The 19,563-nt window shown below is 43.8% G+C and overlaps 1 protein-coding gene and 1 pseudogene across 1 annotated transcript in view; both read left to right on the top strand.

The window, feature by feature from the left end:
- Positions 1 to 19,563, top strand: part of LOC124595597 — a 147,692-nt gene that overhangs the window by 75,174 nt on the left and 52,955 nt on the right. The window lies entirely within an intron of this gene.
- Positions 514 to 631, top strand: LOC124596842 (annotated as a pseudogene).

Below are 19,563 nucleotides of genomic sequence, written 5' to 3'. Positions count from 1 at the left end.
TTGTCCCTTGTTACATGACAAAGTTGTTCCTTGGAATTTTTTTCACATTTTTAAAAACATCACTTTTTCGGAGTATTTTTTGCACTTTCAGAAAAGGACTGCGCCATACAAAAAGTTAATGCTATCGCTTACAAATGGAATAAGAAAAGATACACTATAAGACAAGAAAAAGACACACCACGACAGAGTGGGGGGGGGGGGGGGGGATGAAGTCAGTAGACGTGATGTACATGTACAGACAAACAAACGATTGCAATTTCAGAAAAATAGGATGGTTTATTAAAGAGAAAGAGATTCACAAATTAAGCAAGTCGATAACACGTTGCTTCACCTCAGGCCCTCATATAAGCAATTATTCGGCTTGACATTGATTGACAGATTTGTTGGATGCCCTCCTGAGGGATATCGTGACAAAAACTTTCCAACTGTCGCCTCTTCGCCAGTCATCGGGGCTCATTTCGAAACGAGGCCCATCACTGAAGACAATTCTACCCCAGGCAATGAGATTCCAGGGCCAACGGCCTTGCCGCAGTGGTAAAACCGGTTCCCGTCAGAAGACCGAAGTTAAGCGCTGTCGGGCTGGGCTAGCACTTGGATGGGTGACCATCCGGTCTGCCGGGCGCTGTTGGCAAGCGGGATGGACTCAGCCCTTGTGAGGCAAACTGAGGAGCTACTTGATTGAGAAGTAGGGGCTCCGGTCTCAGAAACTGACATACGGCCGGGAGAGCGGTGTGCTGACCACATGCCCCTCCATATCCGCATCCAGTGACGCCTGTGGGCTGAGGATGACACGGCGGCCGGTCGGTACTGTTAGGCCTTCATGGGCTGTTCGGGAGAAGTTTATTTTTTTAAATGAGATTCCAGGCCGAAGACATGTCTGGAGACGCCCTGGACAGCGATGGGGTACCAATATGACTGTCGCCTGCCATACTTTCCGACAACGGGGATTGATGTCTGGGAGAACATTTCTTTTCATGACAGGACCACTTTGGTTCTCATCCGCAGCTTCCTTATAGCACAGCGGTACGTCTACGATATTCTACGCTCATTTCGTATGTTCTTCATGGCAATCCATCTTGGGCTTACACATCAGGTGGATATTCAATAACTTTGTCAACCAATGCTACGCAGAATAACTACTTGTATAAGGACCAACGCTTTATTGAGTTGCTCAATTTGTGCAGCTAATTCTCTTGAATAAAGCACACAGTTTTTCTAAAATTCCCGTCGTATCTACCAATTTCCGCCCCATTCGGATAATTCCTTCGCGGTGCGTCGTTTTTTCTGTCCCGGAGTGTGCGAACTTCTATTAGAGAGTTGGCTAGTAGCCCACGTCTCAAAGTTTTTCCAAGGTATAACTCTTTTCCTTAATAATACTGCTTGTATATCGACTAGTTATATACAGGGCGTTAGTGATATAAGTGCAGACACTTTTATTGGTGACCGAGGGGGACAGTGTACTGAACACTTCGATGGCTCACCTGAAGATGACTGGCAGGTGTCCAATAGAAATATCGTGGACTGAAGTTTACGACGACCGGCTGCAGTCCCGAAATCTCTTCGAACAAATTACATCCGTATTTACTTCATTTGCAGGCTAATGGTTATAGCTATTAGAAGTATCATGTTTACGAGCTGGTTAATACCTCCAAGTTCATGTTACAAGAGCAAGACCGCTTATTTTCCTCTGGACAGAAATGTGCATGCGTAGACGCAAAACGGTTAGTCTATACTGTCAGGTGTTGTCCACTTAATGGTGCAGTTGTAACGTCCCCTTGGAAAAATTTAAAAATGACAGTGCTGGAAAACCTCTTACGTTATTTGATTTTCAAACAGCTGAGCAAAACTGAACGTACTCAGACATTTCTCTCTTTACTTATTCTGATCATCACTAAATTGACAATATTTTTAGGGCAACGCAATCTGACTTTCAGTAATCCCCACAAAAGAATGGCCCTGACTAACAATAACCTATACCTTTCATGAATCACATACCTCACAAAAATCTTCGTTACTCGAACTACTGCAATGCAGCGAGCGTCAATACTGCCAGCTAAATAAAAGATTCTAACTACTGAAGGCACTAACTACTGATAGGCATAGTTAGCAAATGAAAGATTTTGATAGAGAACAAAGAATGTATTTACCTTAATAATGTTCAAAAGTCATCATATATATATATAATTTTGTGACATCCAATTACACAAATTTCTTTTTCCTGATGGACACACGTCCAGATCGTCCGCCCAAAACTCTGGCATCTCTCTCCCCACATCCACCACTGGTGCGGCTCACCTCTACGCGCTGTTCACATCCAACTGCCCAACACTACACAAGCGAATATTCCTACAATGAGTCCAACCAGCCACAGACTGCACACAGCACAGTCAGTGATTTTCATACCGAGCGGTACGTGGCGTTACCAACATAAAAAGCTAAACAGCCAACTTACATAGTTACGACCATGCAGGAAGCTCAGATAGTAAATTATGTGTATTTGCAGGAAGGCTGTTAGATGCAGAGAAGAAACAACTAACGCACTGAAGTGGGTACATCTTGATGCACCAAAATCACAGTAACTGCACTTATTGCACTCATAACTCTTATACCGAAAGGTATAACACCGAACTGAACATGGTTTTCCAGCATTTTTTAAAAACCTCGATACTAGTGAGTGGTTTAATTTTAGCCTTTCTTCTTTTGGTTTTCACTGGAGTTTCATCTTTGTATTCATCCATGTTTATTTTCGTGTCCACCATAAAATTCGCAAATGTCGCCTACGCACTCACATTTAGTCGAGTAAATACGACCTTATCGACTATAGGATTAGATTTATGATAGGACTCAGGACCTCATTGCAAATAAAACGAAACACGTCGTTCCGAACGGGATGAAATAGATAGATGTGAAAGTAATATCGTGCACAAGATGGGTCCCAGATCAAGCTGTTCTCTGTAGGAAGATTGCATCGCCAAAAGACTATAGCGTATTACTGGGAAATCTGCAAAGGAGCCTCATTGGTACAGAAACCGTCAGTTGGTCCTGAACATAAATAAATGTAACTATCGCCGTATAAATAGTCTAAGAGGTCCATTATTGTTCGATTACGCTATTGGCGACAAATCTATGGACACAATAATACCTAGCAGTAATCGCATAGAGCTGCTTAGAGTGGAATGACCAGTTAAGTCTTGTTGGGAGGAAAACCGGATACCAAGCTGGGATTAATTGAAAGAGTTTTACAAGGTCGGAAGTGGCTTACTAGTTTGATCGACCACTGAGTACTTCTACTCTCCGTGGGACACTTAACTGGTTGAATCGATAGAAAAGATACGGAAGACCTAATGAAGAGCGGCGAGCGTCATCATTGGTTCGTTTGGTAAAGATCGAGGTTGTTACGTCGATGCTCAACATACCCCAATGGCAGACGCTACAAGCGGGGAGTCATGCATCAGAAGAAGTTTACTCCTGTAATTTCGAGAGCTCGTATTCCAAGAAGATTTGGACAATATATTACTTCCTCCAACACACGTCTCGCGAAATAGTGACGAGAAACTAAGAAAAATTAGGGCTTATACGTAGGTTTATCGATATTCGTTCTTTCCACGTACCATTCCCGAATGGAAAACATAAAGTGGGAAATTATAGTGGTACCAAAAGTATCTCCAGCCACACACGGTAAGATGAGTTGCGGAGTGTAGATGCAGATTTTTTTTTGTGTGTTGTCTCCCATGTTGTTTGAGCCTGTGAGTGGTGTATCAGTTGCTCACAATTAGCCTGTCGTAGATTATCAGTTATTTTATTTCATCGTGTGGCTGATGGCCCTATTCGTGCCTCTCTATTTGGCGTCGTTTTGGCAGCCCTTGTGACAAGTGTCTCAGACATAACTGCTTATTGTAGGAGAAAGCGATATGTGCATGAGGGGAGTAAATTACGGTTATCCATTATTTCATTTTGTTCTAGGTTGCACGTCATTTGCTGACAGGATCTCGGAACACATGAGATTTTGAATCGGCATAAGAAATTTGTCAACTATTTATAAATAAATCAACAGTGGGAAATAATGATTACCTCAAGAAACCGTCTAAAAATCGCAAAGGGTGTGTTGATAGCACCGCGAACCAGTGGTAAAGCTCACATTCACAGTTTTGTAGAACGATCCGTTATTGCCAGTATGAAAATTCTGTCTTGGCAGTCCTTTTTCTGAGAGAGAAAAGGGCTCTGTGCTTTGCATTCTACATGAAACTCTACGCCTCCGAGCAACTGGATTGGGGGAGTTAGTCGGATACATAAGGTATCCAATAGAACCATTCCCAAACAGCACATTCTAATCGATGACTACTTTGATCCAACCACGAGGAAATGAACTTGTTAGAGGACTACAAAAATGACACAGAAACCAGTGCCAATTAACTTTAATGCTGACAATGGAATTAGTGATGATGATCACAGATGTGATCCCAGTAAGCGACGCCAGCAGGAATAAGAGAAAATATGATTTTGGTGCAGTGAACGCTGTAAAGGTTTTAGGTACAAGAAAGTTGCTTTTGGGAGGATCTCAACTTAGAAAGGTACTTTGCAAAATCTTAAATATACAGGGTGTTACAAAAACTTGGACATGTGTCCGGAAACGCTTAATTTCCATGTTAGAGCTCATTTTAGTTTCGTCCATCTACGCTCAATGGAGCACGTTATCATGATTTCATACGGGATACTCTACCTGTGCTGCTAGAACATGTGCCTTTACAACCACAACATGTGGTTCATGCACGATGGAGCTCCTGCGCATTTCAGTCGAAGTGTTCGTACGCTTCTCAACAACAGACTCGGTGACCGATCGATGGGTAGAGGCCGACCAATTCCGTGGCCTCCACGCTCTTCTGACCTCAACCCTCTTGACTTTCATTTATGGGGGCATTTGGAAGCTCTTGTCTACGCAACCCCGGTACCAAATGTAGAGACTCTTCGTGCTCGTATTGTGGACGGCTGTCATACAATACGCCATTCCCCAGGGCTGCATCAGCGCATCAGGGATTCCATGCGACGGAGGGTGGATGCATGTATCCTCGCTAACGGAGGACATTTTGAACATTTCCTTTAACAAAGTGTTTGAAGTCACGGTGGTACGTTCTGTTGCTGTGTGTTTTCATTCCATGATTAATGTGATTTGAAGAGAATTAATAAAATGAGCTCTAACATGGAAAGTAAGCGTTTCCGGACACATGTCCACATAACATATTTTCTTTCTTTGTGTGTAAGGAATGTTTCCTGGAAGTTTGGCCGTACCTTTTTGTAACACCCTGTATAATGCAAGAGATTCTAAAACTGTTTTGCAGGCCTCGTATTATACTCCCTTTATCTTCCTGAACAGTAGAAAGGAAGAGTGAAGGATGACAAATGACGCACCATATCACAAACAATCTCATTTGGTTTCTTTTTCTTTGTTCGAATAATGTTGCTACTTCTTTCGGTTTTCTTGTGTCGGAGTTTGCTATAGCTATTGAATTCTTGAAAACAAAATGTTTTTATGCTTACCGCCGTATCAAATTGCGAAATTTAAATTCTGTGTAAGAAGACATGACGTTGGCCTGTCAGTGGAAGTGCCACAGGTGTCTAACAATGAAGTGCGCCTTGTCAGTCAGCGTCACATCATCTCGTTTTGCAAGCGCAGCCTGACACCATGTCACGCAGGCGTATATTCAGTCGCTACTTATCGTGGAAATAAGGCGAGACTACTTGCGTAGCGCTTTCTCCTGCATTTGGTGAGTCCTCTGTGGCCAGTCTTCTTATGTCTATACAACAACATGTGAGATAACGCTACCTTGCGATACTACTTGTGTGTCATGTGTGTGGGATTGTTGAAAGCTAGCGATCAAGGAAAACAAATTTACGTTGAGAAGTGTATGAAGCACTCAGGCATCTTAATGTCATTGTTGTTTAACTTGTGCGTCAAATATTCGTTGCTGGAAATAAAGGAAATACCAGAACAGGAATAAAACTAAAATGCAGCGGACACCAATCCTAAGATTCGTAGATCACGTTTGCCTTCTGGAAATAATTAAAAAAAAAAGATGAATTAGCAGACTTGTCGGTGCCATTTAGAGCATACTTGGCACAACAGATATGTGGAGGATAAACAGATCAGAGTTGAAAATAATTATCACTACAGTGCATACGGCGAGAGAAGAGCTCTGACGGTTGACACCGCCTTGGAGCACGTGCTTCGTGCATCCACGACGGCCAATCAGATCGTGAGCTTTTGTTTACGTTACCGTGGCAACGCCCCAGTGTTGCTGTAGTGCTGGGCGATCGCTGCTGGCTCGTTGCCCGTCGCTGTCGAATACCGGCAACTGCGCTGCCACCTATCGGAGCTCTTCTCTCGGCGTACGGAGTATAGTAGAAATAAGGTGGTCAAGTTGTTAAACCACTAGATTCTAGCTGTGGATGTACCAGTTTCAATCCCGTATAGGGGCACCGACTTTTGATCGTTAAAGTCCCTCCACAACGCCACCAGGTACACTCAGCCTGTTGTAGATGAATTCCAAGAATATTTTCCGATGGTAGAAAAAAGGGCAGGGTAATGGGCCAGCCATCCTTCCCCTCCTAGCCTCGCGGTGAAGAAATTCTGCAATCTACTTCTGGTCAGATCAATAGCCCAGTCATGGACTTGCGCTGCAGACTGTTCCTTTATCTTTATTAGAAATAAGAATAGCGGGTAATTTCCAAGAATCATTGCCTATCGAAGTCGCAGGGACCAAACGATACATATCGAACGTGCGATCCTAAATCGATCATGCGACTCTGGTGGCGGGGGTTATGATCAATTATCTGTGATAGTCATTTTTATCTGTTTTCTGTCGTTCCCTTAGTTGCTCTAAATTACATACCTCCGCGAATTATTTCTGCTTTGCTAGGGAAACCCAGACGATTTATGTCGGTAGTGAGCGGGATGTCTGGTGTTCTTGACGTTTCTTCGGCAGATTGTCTCACATGGAAAAATCTAATTCCATGCTTATCCAGCGTAGAAAATTGTTTGACTTTTTGTGGCGCATATGGCTTACTACCGTACGAGGAAACGAGGGACTGTGCAGACTGTGGTGGTGCGAAGTGTGTAAAACTTCATAAGAAGAGCTTCGATGCTGAAATACTGTTATAATTTCATTGCGGACAGTGCAGAAAACGAACGAGTTTCAGGAAGAATACATGCTTCCACTCTTCTAAATTATCCATCCAGACCAGCGTGATTCTTCTATCTTGCTGGATTCGAGACTACACCTTGCAAGCAACAGCATCGGAAACTGAGTTATCTGCTAATACCGTGTGCGACTATTTCGGGTTATGCAGAGAACTCTGTTATGTGGTAGTGACAAAGGACAGTGTATCGATTAGTGGATGGAGCAAAGCTGTTGAAGTGGCCGGATCTCACATAGCAAGAAGGAAGAACCAGAGAGGACGACCTTTAAAGAGTGAAATCAATAATATTTGGATATTTGGTGGAATACAAAGAGAGTCCCAGAAGTGTGTCTATGTCAGAGTTTTGTCCAGAGACAAGGTCACTTTAGTGCGTCTGATAAAGCACTTCTGCTGCCTGGTAGTAAAGTCATTACAGACGGGTTTCAGTCCTACAAGACACTAAAAGCAGAAGGATTCGACTACGAGTTCGTCAACCACTCTGTAGAGTTCGTATCTCCGGATGACCCCAGTGTCCATATGCAGAACATCGAGCGGCTATGGAAATTTGTGTTGTCTGCCATTAAAAGAGAAAGGCGTCCGACACAGAGAGACTAACTATACTCGTCTCAGTACCTCTATTTCCACAACTTGAGTTAGGGCATGTGACACTCTACCCATATTCTTGCGTGTGATTGGCAGAGTTTAACCAGGCCGTGCCAAAAAGGGAATTGATCCCGTAGCGTACACATCACATGGACTTTCACATGACGACAACACCAACGACGAGTAAGTTAAGTCGTCTCCTTTGTAATTACAACTATTTTTATAACGCTCTTCTTTTGTCGTTGCTGTAGTGACCACTGTAAACATCCTCATAACGCCCGCCACCCGCGTTGCACGATCGATTTAGGATCGCTCGTTCGATACGTATCGTTTGGACCACGTGACTGCGATAGGCAATCATTTTTGGAAATTACCAAATAGCGTCTTGTTTGATATCAAGTTCGGGTAATCAAGCAGTAGTAAAAGAAGTGAAACAGCTGTGCGATATAGAAAATAAATATATAGAAAGCAAGAAAGTGAAAGGTTGTAAGTAGCCTGTTTATGTGTTTATATGTTGGCAGCGCGATAGGCTGCATTCACTCTGACAGCGTTGTGTGGCCTCTGTAAGAGGCTCTGTGGCTGGTCAGACTCGAAGTTGTTGGAAGTTAATAGTCAGCAGTGATGGAAGTTGGAGGTGAATAACCAGCAGTGACGGAGGTTGGAAGTTTATAGTTAGCAGAGATGGAGGTTAGAGGTTTGAAGTGTTAGTGAAAGCAGACGGTCTGGACGTGGGTCCGTTATAGAGATTTAAAATTAGTGACGATTATATAATTTTTTGGAACTGGACGTCACATTACTAAGGTAAAATTTACTAAATGCATTGTTTGCTCAGCAAAAAAATCTTTCCTTTGCTAACCACATGCCTATTAGTAGTTAGAGCCTACAGTAGTTAGCATCTTTTATATAGCTGGCTGTATTGGTGCTTGCTGTATCGTTGTAGTTCGTGTAATGAAGTTCTTTTGTGTGTGAGGTAACGTGAAATGTATAGGTTATTGTTCGGATTTCTTCTAATTCAGGCCCATTCTTTGGTGTTAATTGTCTCAGCAGTCAGATTGCGTTTCAGTTGTATTTGTCAAGAATAATTCTGTAGGTCAGATATGAAATGATAAAGACAAGCAAGGAGACAGTACGTTAAATTTTACTCGGCAGCTTAAGCGGTTCACTTGTATTCAGTTTCACTCAGCAGTTTCAGAATTAAATTAAGAAGTTTCAGTTATTTCAGTCCAAGTAAAAAAAATCTTATTAAGAAGTTTCAAAGTGTACCACGTCAAACTAACTGAAACTACTTCGTGTGTCTTTCCACAGAAGAATGTTAAAAAAGTTAGTGGGGAGATAAATTGCGAATGAACGTCTGACTGACAGCTTTAGCAGTAGAGGGAACTGATTAATGTGAAATCTATAACGTCATCCACGAGCAGTCAACTTCGAGATGAAGAACCAGTAAATGGGAATAATTATAGATAGAAATAAAACTTAGAATACGCAAACCGGATTACGGAGCGTTTTGGGTATAGTACGCATGTAAATAGGAAGACTTTAGCGCAAAGTTGGAAGAGACTAAATCAAAACATTACTTCTAAACAAAAAAAAAGAAGAAAAAGCTAATGCTAAAAACTCCCAAGCACGGTTAAAAATATACAAATATACACCTCAGGACCCTGACGATATAGAACCGTTGTTCTTGGTTTTCAGAGGACTACGTAGACTGTTATATCTCGTCACTACTATGTTAATGTTTCTATAAAACCTGTGAACTCAATATTATCCGCTTGGATGACTGGATAAAATTTTTGGAACCTGTGTCATTGTTTAAACATGTCGTGGTAATATGAGGAAATTATATGAAATGGTACAAATATGTATAGTCAGTAGTAGGGAAATCGAATGTATGACTTAAATTTCTTGGGAGGATTCTGGGAAATTGTAGTGCAGCTGTAAAAGAAATACCATATGCTTCTTGATCAAAAGTATCCAGACACCTATCAGTGCATATTAAAATGGAGTATGACGACTTGAACCCTGCTGTGCGTACTTTAAATGAGGAACTGCACCTCTGGGGAGGAATGGCAGTCCGTTCTTCAAATGGTTCAAATGGCTCTGAGCACTATGGGACTTAACATCAGTCACCTAGAACTTAGAACTATTTAAACCTAACTAACCTAAGGACATTACACACATCCATGCCCGTGGCAGGATTCGAACCTGCGACCGTAGCGGTCGCGCGGTTCCACACTGTAGCGCCTAGAACCGCTCGGCCGCCCCGGCCGGCGCAGTTCGTTCTTCCTCAAGAGCAGAAGGTAGTGACGTCGGACGCCGGGGTCTGGAGAGCAGTCGACATTCTGACTCATACCAAACGTGTTCAGCTGGGTTCAGGTCGAGACTCTGGACAGGTCATTCTGTTTAAGGAATGTTACTGTCCACAGACCATTGCCCCACAGATGTTGCTTTATGACAAGGTACATTGTCTTGATGATACGAACAGTCATCGCCTGTGAACTGCTCCTCTACTGTACGCTGCCTCGAGATGACTGGGTGTTTGTGTTGTCCCCATCATTTCATCATCATTCCTGAAAGTGGCAAGATTGGACTGAGCATAGGTTGGGAATTGGTACGGGTGCTGATAACAGCGCAATTGAGCGCCCAACAAACCAAACATCATTATCATCATCATCATCATCATCATCTACTGTACGCGGAACACAATACTGTAAAATATGCTTCTGAACTGAGCGTTTTCTTAGTCCCGATTCGGAGTCCACACCCTAACCACACTCCCCACGCCTTTACTGGCTACATCATCTCCTCCGTACCTCACTGTTGGCGCTGCACGAGGCAGGCGTTCGTCAAACCCAACCCTTCCATTGGTCTGCCACAGGCTATGGCGTGACTCATCGCTCCCAATCACTCGTTTCCAGTTATTCACTGTCAGTTGTCGTTGCTCTTTACACTATGTCAAGTGTCGCTTATGGTTGACCACATAAATGTGTGGCTTTGAGGGCCTGTTCGAGCGTTGGACCCCATTCTTTCTAACTCTCTACGCATATTCATTCTGCTAGCTGGACAGGCGCTACCGCTGTGGATCTCACGAGTGATTCCTTCCACTGATTTCATGCGATTTTTTACTACCAGCCACTGGAATGCTCGACGGCTCCTGTTCATCAGTGCAAGAGGTCTGTCTGGTGTTGGTTTAGTTGTGGCTGTTGCTTCACGTTTCCACTTCACAGTCACATCACCAGCAGTCCACTTGCACAGTTTATGGAGGGTTGAAATGTCCCTGATGGATCTGTTAGTCAGGTGACATCCAATCACTTGCGCATGTTGAAAGTCACTGGGTTCTCCCAACAGACCCTTTCTTCCGTTACTAACAAAACAATACTCCACTCTTCCCTTTGTACTGCTCTCGTGACATTTAGTCATTTCCGCATTACACAGGGGTGGCCGAATACTTTTTGACAGAGAGTGTACAAGACGCTAACGTGATCTACTCTAGGGTTTTCTCATGTAGTTTTGACAGTGTACATCGAGGAGATGAACCACGGACCTCGCCGTTGGTGGGGAGGCTTGGGTGCCTCAGCGATACAGATAGCCGTACCATAGGTGAAACCACAACAGAGGGGTGTCTGTTGAGAAGCCAGACAAACGTGTGGTTCCTGAAGATGGGCAGCAACCTTTTCAGTAATTGCAGGGGCAATAGTCTGGATGATTGACTGATCTGGCCTTGTAACATCAGCCGAAACGGCCTTGCTGTACCGGTACTGTAAACGGCTGAAAGCAAAGGGAAACTACAGCCGTAATTTTTCCCAAGGGCATGCAGCTTTGCTGTATGGTTAAACGATGATCGCGCCCTCTTGGATAAATTTTCCGGAGGTAAAATAGTGCCCCATTCGGATCTCCGGGCGGGGACTACTCAAGAGGATGTCGTTATCAGGAGAAAGAAAACTGGCGTTCTACGGATCGGTGCGTGTAATGTCAGATTCCTTAATCGGGCAGGTAGGTTAGAAAATGTAAAAACGGAAATGAATAGGTTGAAGTTAGATATGGGGGGAATTAGTGAAGTTCAGTGGCAGCAGGAACAAGACTTCTGGTCAGGTGAATACAGGGTAATAAATACAAAATCAAATATGGGTAATGCAGGAGTAGGAATGCGGGTAAGCTACTACGAACAGCATAGTGAACGCATTGTTGTAGCCAAGATAGACATGTAGCCCGCGCCTACCACAGCAGTACAAGTGTTTATGCGGACTAGTTCCGCATAGGATGAAGAGATTGAAAAAATGTATGGTGCAATAAAAGAAATTTTTCAGATACTTGTGCTTGTGGGACGTATGGCAATTCCCCTATGGGCGACTGCTCGTGTGCCGCGAAGAATTCTGCTGGCAGATGCAAGCTCGCTCCCTAAATAAATCGGGTTTATAGGCAGTTCGTAATCCCAGTAGAACCAATGACAAAGCCAAGATTCATCTGTCCGTATGGAACAACATCGCGGCTTTTACGGTCCGCTGACAATGTTCAACCTTTCTATTACTTGCTGGGTGGTAGGCGGTTGTGGGGCGATGCCGGAATCCTCACAGTCTGCGCAGCGCTAAGAATATGACTCTTCAAAGTGGCGTCCCTCGTCCTCGGTCCCATACAAATGGCAACCAAACCACGCTATCCATATAGCCAGGAAGATTGATGCTACCGTCTCTGCTGATATGTACGACAGTGGCACTGCTTCGGCCCATCTTGTACATAGGTCTTTGGCCGTTAGCCCACAGCAAAACCCTTCCGACGGTGGCAGTGGTCCAACGACGTCTAAGTGGAGGTGTGCATATCCTTATGTCGTCAGTGGGAAATGCCCTACCCGTTTGTGGACGCAAGTCTCGCTTTGCAGCTCTGGCACGCTGTTCACGTCTTCGTCCATCTACAACAGTCCCTCCTCATGTCCGGCCACAGAAACTGGTCTGTCATGAGCTTCACTGTAGCGTTAGTACTCAGGTGGGCTAGCCCATGAGTACTGTCAGAGAACGACTTCCGCAGTCCAACGGGGACAAACGGCCATGGTTTTTCTTTTGAGACATAGTACCAAACTTCGGCTGGCGTACCTGAGGCAGTACTTGCTTAGATGCAGTATCGTAGAAACGTTTTGCTGGTCTCTTTGAGCTGAAATTCAAGCGTTTGTGCCCTTGCTAATTGTTCGTAATCAATCTTCTGGGAGATAGCCTTCACCCTGGACAAGAGATCAGCAACGACGTTCTCTGCACCACTAACGCGTCGCAAGTTCATGGTAAACTGGGCGATAATCTCCAACTGCCTGAATTACCGTGAGTAGCAGGTGAGTTCATTGTTGCTGAATGTGAATTTGATCTTTTTGTGATTGGTACAAACTGTGAATGCTGTAGCTTCCACACACGGGCGAAAGTACCTCACTGCCTCATACATTGCTTAATTGTGCCTAAGGAACAGGGTGTGCCAACAGGGTTGCCTTCCTCAGGCTGGGTTTGACTTGCTCGGATGCCTTGTGCATTTTGAGAGTCCATTTCAGAGGTCGTCGGTCTGTCGCGTCTCTGCAGTAAAACTAATTTGATAATTTGTACAAAAACATAATTTTGCAGCATAGTGTTGTACACATTACAGCAGAAACGTTGTCTTTTAGATATAATGCTGTTAGTTTCTAAAGCCAATTACACAGTTTGTAATATTTCTGTTAATAAATTGTGGTAATTACAAAAACATGCATAGGAATAATGAAAACATAGTTTATTAACGAACTGAATTCCCACAAGTACAATTTTGGACACTACACCAGTGACTACTGAAAACCCTGAAAAGGCTACAAACGCAGTGTTGTGAAAGAACGCATTTAAATCCTCCAAGGAATCACTGTCAGCATCGTCAAGATTGTTTCTGTTGGTGATAACACTTCTTGGCAGAATCTTACAAAATGCATGGCAAACGCTAGGTGCATGAAGTACTAGAGAAACTAGGTCACTGAATTTCCGTTGGGACTGCTGGCTTCAGTGATAAGCGTTTTGGAAATCTAGGCGTACCATCTTACAATCTTCCACTTCTCCTGTACATTCCGTTCAGGTAAGTTGTGTTGGACTCGCCATCAAATTGTGTTTTTAGGTAAACCATTCCGATGGTAAAACGTAGACTTTCACGGCCGGAAACGTCAGAATTAATAAAATGTTCGCTGTGGTTGAATGGACTGCACTGTAAATCCCGACGTTTCGTCCTCATCTGCGGAGGGCATTTTCAAGGGGGATCGTAGCATTGTCGAATGTCCGATTCACACCGTGGCTCGCTACTGACTACAGCAAAATTCCGCTTCCGCGCAGTGGCGTGACTCTACATGTTTTGAATGCGCGAGTGCAATTGGCCGTTCTCAACTGCCGTCGTCCGCTGTTGATAACATCCCATGGTGAAAGCCTGGTACACATCTTCGGCAACGGAATCGAAATTTCATTCAATTTCACGCCCTCCTCCTTCCTATTGAAATTCCTGGGGTATGTTGCAATCTCTGTGGTCTGTCTGTATAGGCTTTCATGGTATCCGCTTGCAGCTGCCAGTACTTGAGTCCTATCGAAATGAATGTGGTGGTGTCCTGGCTGTAAAGCATGTTCCGCAACAGCTGATCTGTCAACCTCCCCTCTATTGCAATTACCCTTGAGCTCTTCGAGTCGTTCTTTGACAGTTCTTTTTGTAGTACCCACGTGCATCTCTCCACAACTACACGGAATCCTTCAAACTCCAGCTTTTTCCTGCAGTTGGCGAGCATGCTTGGCCGATCTTAGGTGATCTTGTGTCTTCCGCGTGGGTGTGTAAATTACCGCGACGTTCCAATTTTTCAAGATTATTCCTATGCGTCCTTAATGAATGGCAGGAAAACTTTCGATGTAACCGGAACTTCAGCAGCACTATGATTTCTACGCGGTAATCTCAACGCTCTTTTCATCTCGGCGAACGAATAACCATTATTGAGCAATGCACTGGTGAGCTATTGTAATTCTGCGTCCAATCTGGTTCACAGAATTTCCTTGCCCTGTCAGCCAACGTTTTTATGACGTCTCGCTTTTGTTACAGGTGGAGGTTCGAATCCCGATGTAGGTAACGGCCTGTGTGCGTGGGTTTTCGGTAAACTGTGTGGCCCAAAGTATCATCTTCTTTCTTGAAAATTAGTACATCAAGAAAATTTAATGCCGCGCGGAGTGGCCGCGCGGTCAGAGGCGCCATGTCGCTGACTGCGCGACCACTACCGTCCGAGGTTCGACTATGAGTGTGTGTGTTGTTCTTAGCATAAATTAAAATGGTTCAAATCGCTCTGAGCACTATGGGACTCAACTGCTGTGGTCATTAGTCCCCTAGAGCTTAGAACTACTGAAACCTAACTAACCTAAGGACATCACACACATCCATGCCCGAGGCAGGATTCGAACCTGCGACCGTAGCAGCAGCGCGGCTCCGGACTGGAGCGCCTAGAACCGCACGGCCACCGCGGCCGGCAGCAGAAATTAGTTTAAGTTCGTTTAAGTAGTGTGTAAGTCTAGGGATCGACGACCTCAGCAGTTTTGTCCCCTAGAAATTCAAACAGATTTGAGCATTTGAGAAAATTTGATCTTTCGCCTGCCTCCTCTTCCTTGGTAAACTGAATCTTCGTATTGACCCTGTTCAGATGTTTGTGAAAACGATCCAGTTGCTCCCTGCCACGCCGCCACAGAACAGACCTATCGTCCACGTAACGGAAACAGACATTCGGTTTCTTGTTCGCAGTTTCCATTGCCTGATCCTCGAATTTTTCCATAAAAAGTTCGCTATCACCGGGCTTGTGGGGCTCTCCATCCGTCTGTTCATAGAACTCTTCGTTCCATTCGAAATACGTGGTTGTGAGGTAATATTTTAACAGTTCTGCAACATCGGGAGGAAAAATCCGATTCACCTGTTGCAACACTTCATTGACTGGGACTATAGTGAATAGCGGTACCACGTCGATACTAACTACTATGTAGCCGCGCGGTGTGGATGCGCGGTTTGAGGTGCTTTGTCCCGGATTGCGCGGCCCCTCCCGCCGGAGGCTCGAGTCCTCCCTCGGGCATGGGTGTGTGTGTTGTTCTTAGCATAAGTTAGTTTAAGTAGTGTGTAAGTCTAAGGGACCGATGACCGCAGCAATTTGGTCCCTTAGGAATTCACACACATTTTTTTGAACTAGTATGTCCTCTGGCTGGACCACTATGCCGTTTAATTTACTTATAAAATGTGCCGAATTCTTTATATACGTATATCTGAAGAAGATGTGTACCAAGCTTCCACCATGGGATGTTAGCAACAGCGGACGACGGCAGTTGACAACGGCTAATTGCGCTCGCTTATTCAAAACAAGTGACATAACACCATTGCGCGGAAACTCGCGGAAGCGGAATTTTGCTGTAGTCAGAAGCGAGCCAGGGTGTGAATCGGACATTCAACAAAGCTACGACCCCCCTTGAAAATGCCCTCCGCAGATGAGGACGAAACGTAGTGTTTTAAAGTGAATTCCATTCGACCACGGCATATTAGCCCGGATCATTTTATTAACTGTGAAATCATTCCGATGTTTTCCTGCCGTATATGGATGTGTGTGTACATAGGTCAATAGGAGAACCTTCTCTTTCTCAACATTTTTTCCCTTGAATTAATGGGGCATTTTTTTCCTATAAAGATATATTAAATTGTTTTAAACCTTGTTGTTCCATGTAGAGCACCCTCACTTCAATTGTTGCCGGTACTCAGGTGTCTGGATCGCCACGTTGTTTACTTTCTTGCGTTTCCTTTCTGTTAATGCATGCATGGTGTCGGTATCCTTATGTGTGCGTCCTTTCAGAAGGTACTTCATATAAACACGTTTTATCTGCGGATATTTATGCATAATACAGAAGAAAGACATGATAAGGATAATATTATTTTGGCTATAGCAATTACGTGACTGTAGTGTCATTTCCTTCTCATCCGAAGTAGGGACTACACTTTACAGCCATTTTAAAATAACTGATGAGATTTCTCCCCACTTCTACCAGCTTTACTTTCATCCCACATCATGCAGTGATCTCTGTTGTCAGATGAATCAAAACGGGTGTAAATCAGTGTCCACAGCTTACGTTTGTAAAAGCTTATCCCATCGTTAACAGTGGTGTAGGCCAATATTTTTGCAGATCGCCAGTAAGAACTTTATGTGTGACGTTTGTTTTCGATAGCTTCGTACCCTCATTTTTTAGACTGTACCTTCTCTTTGACTCTGTAAGGTGTGAGTCATATACAGCAGTAGTTTGTTCCTGTATGTGTGGCTTCAACAGTTGTTTTTAAATCTGACCGGAAAATATTCAGTCTGCGGTGGCTTAGAAGAAAGTTTCCATTCCTTATCAGAAAGTTCGTTATGTATGTTATTGCCTCTGCAGTCCTGTACATATAAGTTGTACATTTTCTTTTATCTCATTCGGGACCATGGTGCTTATGTTGGGATTTTTTCCCTAGCATAGTGGCTCTCATAGCAAGAGGTGGAAGAAATATGTTGAATATCGTTTACACAATTCTATTCTAGCCTTTTGTTTATTGGAATGTTTGTTCCTCTCTGATCAGTTTTAACAGTATGCCGCCGTTGACGGTCTTTTCGACAATTCACCACTACATTATTTGAAATGGCAAGGGTGTTCAAAAATATCACGATACGCACTTTTATTTTGGTATTATTAATTGTAAGACAATGGTGCAAAATACTTTCTTTTCATTTTTTGGGAATATTTTATCTTTTTCTTGCACGTCCGGTAGGGCTACTGTTTACGCAAGATAAAATAAATTGCCTTTTTATATCAAAAGTGTTTCCTTTGTTCCAATTTGCTTTAAAAATACCCAATCTGTCAACGTCAGATAACCTCTGCTTTCATAACATTAGCACCTATAGTTTTACCTTTTTTGTTGATCTACTCCCCACCTGCAGCTGATTTTTGCTTACATATATTGCACATCCAGGCGCTAGGGTTTCTCATCCTCTTTCTTCCCTTTTGTGCAATAGATGTATTTTTTTAACCTATCAGTGGGAGTCTTGGTTCCTACGAGTTAACTCGTTTAACTCGTCCTAATTTATTAGGCATAAGTGATTCTCCGAAACGTCAGCCGTTTCCCTTTTTTTTAGTTCCGCTGCCATTATTCTTCAGTAATTTTCTTTCTTACTTTGTATGACGTAGATGCGTTAAAAATTAGATTCTAAGGAGCTCACATTTTTGTTTGATACATAATCTTCCTCCATGCCCGAAACATTATCTTTGTTGTTACATAACCCATGGTCCCCCCCCCCCCCCCCCTCCCCCTCACCCCCCTCCCGCATACCTTGTTCTTTGAGTTTCACACGTGGCGTGTGAATCTGGTAAGCTCAAAGAAGCAAATAATAACAAACAATCGAAATACATTCAATTTTACATTAAAAAGATAATGAGTTAATGATTAGTAGACCTAAGTGAAATGGAAAGAAGTTTAAGAACGTACGTGTGGGTTGCAAGATATACGGTGAAATGGCTAAACTCTGACAGAGAAAGCTGCATCTCGAGAGTAACATTAGTTGAGGATACACAATGAAACAGTAAAGCAAACTTAATGGTTTTTGAAATGAAAAGGATCTGTAAACAGACTCGTAATGTTCAAGTAATAATGTTGAACTCCAGTTTATATATATACGCTTTGTAGTTTATGCTTCTAAACACCGGTAAAAGCCTCTTACCTGTACTGCTCGATCAACTTGCATTCTCAGAGTTTGACACAAGCAAACTTAATATTTTTCGGTCCGCCCCGGTAGCTGAGTGGTCAGCGTGACAGACTGTCAATCCTAAGGGCCCGGGTTCGATTCCCGGCTGGGTCGGAGATTTTCTCCGCTCAGGGACTGGGTGTTGTGTTGTCCTAATCATCATCATTTCATCGACGCGACCTTCCACGAGAATTGTGTTTAGGCCCCATTCCTAACCAAAAACTATGTACAAAATCAAACTACCGGGTAATTATTACATCAAAGGTTATCACATCACTATGATATGACAAGACGGTTAGCTGCGTAGCTCCCATTCCATCCGCTAGTCTTGTAAACTTTCCGGTTACAGAGAGTTGCTTTACACCTCTATATACGAGGCGATATTCCACATCTAGGATATGAGGTCGTACAATAGGACTACAAGAAGCTACATGTTCCTTCTGCGATACTGCAGCAAGACTTGGCAGGAATGTAGCCACTGTACATGATTGCCGGCAGCGGTGGTCACAGAAACGTAACGTTCACAAGAAGACCAGGCTGCGGACAGCCACGTGGCACTAACGGGAAGGAAGGCCGCCGTGTTCATCACATGGCTCTGATGCGTCGTACTGCATCTGCAATTTGAGCACTGGTTCGCACCACAATGACACAACGAAGTGTTATAAATTGGCTACTTCAAGGAGAGCTCCGAGCCTGATGCCCTTTAGCGTACGTTCCACTGACGCAACCACCACCATTTGCGACTTCATTGGTGTCAAGCGAGAGCGCACTGGAGGGCAGGGTGGAGGTCTATTTGGCTTCCTGACGAAAGCTGGTACTGCCTCGGTGCCAGTGATGGCCGTGTTTTGGTTAGAATGAGGCCAGCTGAGGGCCTGCAACCAACCCGTCGGCTCGTTAGACACACTGGACCTACACCTCAGGTTATGTTCTGGGTTGCTATTTCGTATGGCATCAGGAGGTCTCTTGTGTTTATCCCGCGCACTCTGACTGCAAGTTTGTACGTCGGCCTAGTGATTCGACCTATTGTGCTGCCATTC

This window comes from Schistocerca americana, chromosome 2 (assembly GCF_021461395.2).
Source record: "Schistocerca americana isolate TAMUIC-IGC-003095 chromosome 2, iqSchAmer2.1, whole genome shotgun sequence".
In the NCBI taxonomy this organism is placed as follows: domain Eukaryota; kingdom Metazoa; phylum Arthropoda; class Insecta; order Orthoptera; family Acrididae; genus Schistocerca; species Schistocerca americana.
Note: the sequence above shows the minus strand (reverse complement) of the source record. Positions and strands in the feature narration are given on the sequence as shown.